This window comes from Pseudorca crassidens, chromosome 13 (assembly GCF_039906515.1).
Source record: "Pseudorca crassidens isolate mPseCra1 chromosome 13, mPseCra1.hap1, whole genome shotgun sequence".
In the NCBI taxonomy this organism is placed as follows: domain Eukaryota; kingdom Metazoa; phylum Chordata; class Mammalia; order Artiodactyla; family Delphinidae; genus Pseudorca; species Pseudorca crassidens.
The window spans coordinates 60944152-60952402 of record NC_090308.1 but is presented as its reverse complement, the minus strand read 5'-3'; the positions used below and the strand labels follow the sequence as shown (position 1 = coordinate 60952402).

At 36.0% G+C, this 8251-nt stretch overlaps 1 pseudogene; it reads left to right on the top strand.

The window, feature by feature from the left end:
* The first annotated feature begins 2996 nt into the window (after positions 1-2996).
* On the top strand, positions 2997-3608 carry LOC137204892 (breast cancer type 2 susceptibility protein-like; annotated as a pseudogene).
* Positions 3609-8251: the final 4643 nt, after the last annotated feature.

The following is an 8251-nucleotide window of genomic DNA, read 5'->3' as shown; positions in this document are numbered from 1 at the left end:
CGTGGGAATTCAGCAAGACTCAAAGCAAGTACAAGGTAGGCCAGCCTACAACTGGGAAAGCCTGGGACACTGACAGCCCAAGAAGCCACACTTTCAGTTTGTACAAGAACTTGCTGCCAACTCAGAAAAAAGGCAATAGTGATCCAAGAAACACAAAAAATTAAGGAACCTGTTAAATCTTTTCTTATTCAAGTTACTTCGCTGTAGTAGCTGACTACTTACACTGAAAATGATGACATGAAAGGGAAACACAGGGCAACCCATACTTCTTTTTCTTTCAGTTTTTCCTCACTCGGCAGTAAGCTGAGGTAGAGACTTTAGACAGAATGTGCACGAATAAAGAAGGGAAAAGAAAATATTTGGTTAGTTTTGTGCAACATTTCCTCTATTCTGATAAAAATAAAATACATATGCATATATAAACCACAAAATGTAAATTTTGTAATTTTGATGATTCTTCATACAAGTTAAATAATCTTATTTTTGCACTTAAAACTGGCATTGCAAAATATAAAGATGAATGGTAAAATTCATGATAATAAATTAAACTTTAAAAATTTTTCTTTACTTGGGACAAGATTAACTACAAAGTAAAAATGCCACGACATTGTGAGAGACCATGAAAGGAAAAGTTTTTATATTTTAGTACTTTTAATGTCACTTTTTTTCCTGCTTTTTAAATAAGAGGCGCTGCACTTTTATTTTGTATTTCATCTTGCAAATTATGTGGCTGACTCTGAAATAGCAGGCACATGATCAGCTGAGAATGATGATGAGAGAGGAGATTTTGGAAGTTTGAGAAAAGAAAAGCTATGAAACAGTGCCATTGTAGAGTGGAATTGTGAATAGTAATAGCAAAATGAAGTATGCTTACTGGGCAGCATTAAGAAACCACTTGAGGTTAATGATCATAATTATAAAGAGTGTCCAGTCAGCATGATGGTATTTTTTTCTCCAGACATATTCCTCTGCATGGAGGGCAAGGAGGTTGAGTGTATATGAAAGGAAGCAGAACCACTGTAATAACTGACTAGGAAATTTAATCTAAATAAGGAGGGAAGTGAGAATTTAAGGAGCTAACAGACACTGAGAAGTCATAAAATCAGATATTTTCTTATTTTTGGAGGATTTTTAGAGTTGGAGCACTAGAGGGAATGAGCCAGAAAGAGAGGAAGTGGGAGGTGTGATGTTGAGATTTTGGACGGGAGGTAGTCATTGGTCATGAGCACCAGGATATAATGAGAATGTGTGGTATGGTAGAGTGGAATAGATCAATTTACTGAGAGATCTGAATGTTGGAAGGATCTTCATGGATAGCGAAATCTCAAAGAGTTCTGATAGCAGTGTTGGAGAGAACTACAGTGAACCCAGCCCTGACATCAAAGAAGGAGGACTAGTGACCCTAGGGAATGATAGTTGAATCAATAGAGAGACGTGGTGATAGATTAATGACAAAAGACTCTAAATGTAAATCTCCCTCCAGCAGGGGAGGAGTGGGAGTTGAGGTCAGAGAAGATAATTTTCAGAATGTAAAAATTCAAATTTCCAAGGGATGAGCATTAATGTAGGAGACTAGGGTTTCTATAGTAATGACATGAAAAGGGATAAAGAGCACAATGTAATCATTCCTGATGGTCTCAAGAAGGAATGCTGGTGACAAAGTTGTGAGTGTTGGGGGTTGCAGAGTTCTGGCGTGCCCCTTGAACCTTGCTCACGGAGAATTCAAGTCCCCCAGAGATGTCTAATTATTAGTGACTGGACACTCCTGACCTCTCTAATGACAATCAATGGAGCATGTATGAATTTATGAAGATCTGCTCATTGAGGGAAATGACAAGTAGTTTTGAAAACAAGCATAAGTTAAGTGTGTGGGAGTAAAAGAAGGTGAAATTTTAAAGGTGGACCATTTCAAAGGAATTAGAGTTTCAGCCTACATATAAAGAGGAGTCTTTGATGGATCTAGCCTGGGGTAGTAGAAAGAGGTTGTATTAAGAAAGGATTGATATTCAGTTCTGCAATTAACTGGCTTTGGCAAGACAGTTGTATATTTTCTACAACTTCAAAAAGGAAAAGTAATGCACATAAATAATATTTATTTTACATTAATTTAGCTTGGAAGAGACATTATCAGATCTATTCTATAATAGTAACTCTTGAAGAAGGTGACTACTGTAGATCAGGCCAGAAGGGAAGAGAGCCTGGTCTCAGAGCAAAAGGAAAAAGGCCGATGAGGCAAAAGATGTATAAGTGGTAAAGTCCCATTAAATTAACCTAATTGTGGCCAACTGGATCTGTAGTTTAGAAAACAGTAGGAGACAAAGGTAAATTCAAAGACTCCTGGGGCTACGGTTTAATAGAATCAAAGAGGAGATAGATGCAAAGATAAAGATTATGGTGTATATTTTGGACATTTTAGATTGGAAGAACTATATATCCAGGTAATGGGATCCACTGGGGAAATAAATATATTCAAAAGGGCACTGGTTCCCATTGAAGACAGAAATTTGAAAGTCATAGAATTTCAGGCGCTTGGAGAGATGAAAATGTTCAGAGTGTAATAAGAAGGTGGTTTTACATTAAGTGAAATTAATGTAAAAGTTCTGTAGAAGTGAATGCTGATGAGCAAGGAGGCTAAGGTGTTAGACCAATCAACAGCCTTAGGCAGGGAGGGTAAGGGTGGCTGGGAGGAAACCTGGCAATCAGCTGCAAAGCCAAAAAGGATTAGGTTACAGAGGCCAAATTTTTGCTTGTTATTGTCTTCATCACTTCTTATACATGGGCCTTATGCCACAAGAGAGAGGGGAGGGGGGGAGGGAGAGGGAGAGAGAGAGAGAGAGAGCGCCCCTAAGAATGTTTATAGAACTCATTAATTTTCAGACATTTCAGAAAGAGACTGAGCTGTCAGGTCTAAGATATGTTCAAGATCTTAGCCCAATGCCGTCCTATCTCTCCAACAAATGCTTGAATATTTTTTAGCATGTGCTGCTCTGCCTTTCATGAGACAGTTATCACTTTGTAAGCTCAAAGGGAAGTCTTTCTCCACACCTGTAGCAGCCCAAATGACTTCAAAGTCTTGTTGCAAAGGGGAGAAAGAGACTGATGACCCAAAAAACTGCAAAAAGAGAAGAGCCTTGGATTTCTTGAGCAGATTGCCTGTACCTCCACCTGTCAGTCCCATTTGTACATTTGTTTCTCCAGCTGCACAGAAGGCATTTCAGCCACCACGGAGTTGTGGCACCAAATATGAAACACCTATGAAGAAAAAAGAATTGAATTCTCCTCAGATGACTCCACTTAAAAACTTTAATGACATCTCTCTTTTGGAAGGTGATTCAATAGCTGATGAAGAACTTGCCCTGATAAATACCCAAGCCCTTTTGTCTGGTTCAGCAGGAGAAAACCAACTTACATCCATCAATGAGTCCACTAGGACTGCTCCCACTGATCCAAAAGATCATCTCGGACTGAAAAGGCCTTACACTGCATCTGTGATCAAAGAATGAGGGAATTCCCCAGCCAGGACTGAAGAACAGAAGACTAATATGCAGGACACAAGTACAATAAAAAATATATCCAAGAGACTGCAAAGGCGACAAAAGCCAAAATGATGATAAATTAGGTATTGACTCAACCTTTCCAGTTTGTAAAACATATACGATTTCAAATGCTACATCAGAATTTGCATAATGAGAAAAGAAAGGAAAACATTCAAAATGTATCTACGTGCTTGTATATCACAGCAATGCTCTTTGCCTGCTTCTATATTGGTATACTCTTATTTCAATTATATATCTTAAAACTGTGACTGTATATTTATTAACTAATCAAGAAAAAAATCTCCTTTAAATCTTTATGACTAGATTTGGTCACTATAAGTATGATTTTACAAACGAAGTAAACATACCTGTTTCTTTTAGATTGTGTCCTTATAACCAAAAGAAACTAGGTTTCTAAGTGCAGTTATTTTGACTCATATAATTCCTCTTAGTTTAGTTCCTATTTTAGGTTTGTTTTTAAGAGGTAACCCACTATGAACCAGTTTTCCTTAATGCACATGTTGGTTCTAATACAGTTTTATCCTGATCAAAAAAGTCAGGATGAGTAAGATATTACAGTGGTGTTTTCTTTTGACCAATTCCTCATCCTTAAGTCAGCGTGACTACAAGAAAAATAGAACCCTCAATGTACTTCCCTTTTATGATTCCAATGTGATCTGTAAAATTAAATTATTTACTAAAAGTTCAAATATTTTAAATCAGAAGCAGATTTTAAATCAGAAGATTTCATAGTGTTAATTTGTTTTTGTTTTTTAACAAAATGATCGTCTGGACTGCAGATGATGTAGAGAAAAGATCTCAGTTTTTGATATTGGAATTAAATCCTGGCTCTGCTATGCAACCTTGCATAAGGTTTGTTATTCCATTTATAAGATGAGATAAATAGTTTATAGGTTTGCTAGGATGCTGTGTCATGATATATGTAAAAGAGCTACACAGCTGTGTGGATGCACCCACCCACAAACACATATATATTTATGACCCACCCCCAAACTACACATGCTATCATACATACAGACAAACTTGAGAACGTTCTTACACTAAATAGTACTTGTCAAGCTACTGGTCTTAATTTTACCCCTTGGAGGGATCAGGACAAATCTTGTCCTTCTTGTCTAAGTGGGAGGAAGATAAAGAAAACTGCAGGCAGAAGGAACCAAAGACGGTCTTGATATCAAAGGTGTTGACACAAGGAGGATTTGGGGCATTTAATATGCGTGAAAGTATGGTAACTGGATCTTAGATTAAGTCAAGTGCATTTGAAAGCTCTCCCAACTGTGAAAGTTTCTCTAAGTAGTTCTCTCAATAGGTTCGCCTCAGAAAATTAACGCACCCCAGGACCAATTGAAGTTCCCATCAATTAAGCTAATTGACACAGCAGGCTTAACCTATTTTCCAATGGTGAATATAAAGTTATTTGTTCAACAAACAAAGGCCTCTCAAATCTTTTGAAAGCCTACCCTAGTCAACTGGTTGAAGGCTCAAAATTAAAATATATATATAGGGATAAGCTTTAATAACACCAAACTTACCCTCCAATTAGGCAGGCATTGTGATGAGGTGGAGGGACTTATTATATTCAACTAAACTTATGATTTTATGTTTAAAATTTTTAAACATCAAGATTTCCATACCTTCTTTAATGAAATCAATGTTTTATTGAAGTTCTTTACAGTCTTTTAAAAATGTGCTTTAATATTTTTATTACAACCAAAAAGTAATATGAAATAATCATTTTATTTTAAGCTTTATGTTCAATTTGGAAAGTAATTATTAAGTTTTCAAATGGTATTCTCTTAATTCCATTACATGTTTTTTTTTCTCCTAAACCTAAGGTTCTGCTGACATTGAATTTAAAAATAAATAAATAAATAAAATAAAATAGGACAGAGAATATGAAAGTTCTTTGTAAAATTTAAATTATTTTTGAGGTAGATATTATTACTATAATCTTAGAAACCAACGTGATGACCTTTCCTTTCATCTCCTGTTGAAGTTTATGTACTCATTTAACTTACAATACAGACATTTTCTCATTTCCTCATTTTGCTAGTATATTGTCTGCTTGACCTTGGAAAACTCATTTAACCTCTGTGTCTCAGTTTTCTTATTAGTAAAATGGGCCAATTTGAGAGGGTCATTGTGAGAATTAAAAATGAGAATATGCAGTAAAAGTTTTAGTGTGTTTGCTAGTATAAATGAGCCCTCAATAAGTATGAGCTATTGTAAGCAGAAAAATGGAAAAGGAAAAGGAAAGGAGAGGCATTCTAGGTGGAAGGGATGTTATACGTCAAAGACACAGAAGCAGAGCTTAGCTGTGCCTGGTGAGTGGCAGCAATGGGTCAGGCTAGAATCCTGTTGTTGCAGGGAATGATGACAGGTGATGGTTCATGGGGATTTTATAAAGCCAAACTGAAAGTCTGGGTTTTAAGTTTTGTTTAGTGCATAGTAGAGAGATTTTGTTTGTTTTTCTTGTTTTGATTTTAATAACAGTAAATGAAATGATCAAGCAAATCTTTCAGGAAGATTAACTGGAGCAATGAATAGATATCATCAAAAACAAGAGAACAGACCCAAAATGGAGTCACTGATGCTAAGCCCCATGTCATCAAACCAAGACCTAACTTAATTACAATTTCAGCTCTCCCAGAAAAGGAATCTTAAGCCAGTCAATCAGGAATTGCCTTATCAGCACTAGTTAGGTCATCTACCTGATAAACCTCTACCATCCTCTAAAGGAAGTAATCTTGCAATAATCAATTCACTTTTGCCTGGCATAACGTTTTTATTCCTGCTCCATTCTGCCTTTCAGTCTTTCATTTTGTTCAGCGCCTAGGAGCTCCTTTCTATATGTTAGATGGGTGCTGCCCAATTTATGAATTGTTGAATAAGGCCAATAAGATCTTTAAAATTTACTCAGCTGAATTTTGTTTTTTAACAATGTGAAATTTGAAGAGTAGAGGTCAGTCCGGAAATTACTGTAAGAGTCTGAAAATAGATTAATAGTATTTACTGGGTCACAAGGCAATACAAGAAGACTTAGAGATAAGTTAGTATATTCTTTCTCCATCTCTGAATTTAATGCACTAAGAAATCAAAGTATAAGATCAACAAATGATTTACTTAGGTCACACAGCTAATTCTTTAGATCTAGGCCTAGAACACAATTTTCATGTTCCCAGGTCCATGCTGTTTCTATAACACCAAGCCATCTCAATTCAGCAGGCACATATTGCAGATATACTATGTGCAAGGCATTCAAATGGGTGCCTCAAGTAATCAGAAGGGAAGACCTGAGTTGTAAAAGATATGATGGCTTATACCATTATGCTTTTAATTTTCGAGTATTTGAAGGTGTCACAAGAAATTATTTCACAAATTTGGAAAGACTTAAATACTGCTAGTGACTCCATTTCTAGCAACTTAAAAATGTCCAGTTGGATTACATGTCAACCAAAAAATTTTTCAATAAAGTATACTCGATTCTGAATTACATAGGATTATTAGCTAGTGCAAAGGGCCTCTTACTGGCTTGTAGGGGGAAAAAAATGAGGGCTCTCCACCTGGCCTTCTCTGACACCACACAGGCAGGGTGATAGCGGGGCAAGCGGTATCTTACACTCTGGTGAGAATGGACAGGAAGGTTCCAGACTCAGTCTTTTCAGTAAGGATAGGAGTGGCGCCACGGTTACTTCTCTGGTGTTTTGCTGGGCTAGAGCAGTTATTGGCTAAAATTTATCTGTCTTGCTAGGCTTCCCTTTTCCTGGACCTTTGGCTAGAAAGAATGAGCTTTTCTTGGGGCTATTTTTGTCTGTGTGTTGGTGTTTCGGGATTGCTGGTTCCCCAGAACCAAATCTGGCATATATCAAGCAGAGAAAATCCAGAGAACTCATCACTATGTCATTACTCAATTACAATATCCCTAGACTGTCTGCTGTCTTCTCTCCGTCTTTTCTAGAGTCTGCCTAAATTTGCATTATATATTATGTCAAAGGATTTTAACTGTACTTAGTGGGAGGAATGGGGAAGAATATAACTATTCTAAGTTTCCAAAAGTGGAAATCTCTTTATAAGCTTTCTAAACTGACTTTTATATTGTGACGTAGGATAATTTCCCCTCAAACTATTTTTTACTTGTCTTATTTTTATTGCAAAAGATCTGATTTTATAGTTGCTCTCATAAAAGTACCACATTTTACTGTATATTTCAACTATATCATTTCAGATGCTAGAAAACCATTATTAGGTGATTAGAATATTTTATAATCTATGTCTATTACACAGTCCAATTGAGATTAATTAAATGGTAAATTCAGATTTTTTCTGATTCCAGGACTGCCTTATTATAAAAGATAATAAATTTATCTTCAGAAGACATCAAATTGACAGTTTTAAGGAGAATATAAACTAAAAGCTGTAAATAATGGAACTAGAAAGTTTGTTTTGTCTTTATTTTCAACTGTTTAAAAAAAAGAACAGTCATTTGGGTTATTGAGGAGTAGATTATATTCAAGGACCTACTAAAAATATGTTTGTATTGTATATATAGCAATTTAACCTGGCTAATTTTTCATGAATCCCCCCTGATAATTGGTTTTATGCCATCTTGCTGGAGGTATACTATTTTTCTCAGCACTCCTGGGAATATCTGGAATATGCTTCAAGCACTCATGATAATACAACATTAAGAAATT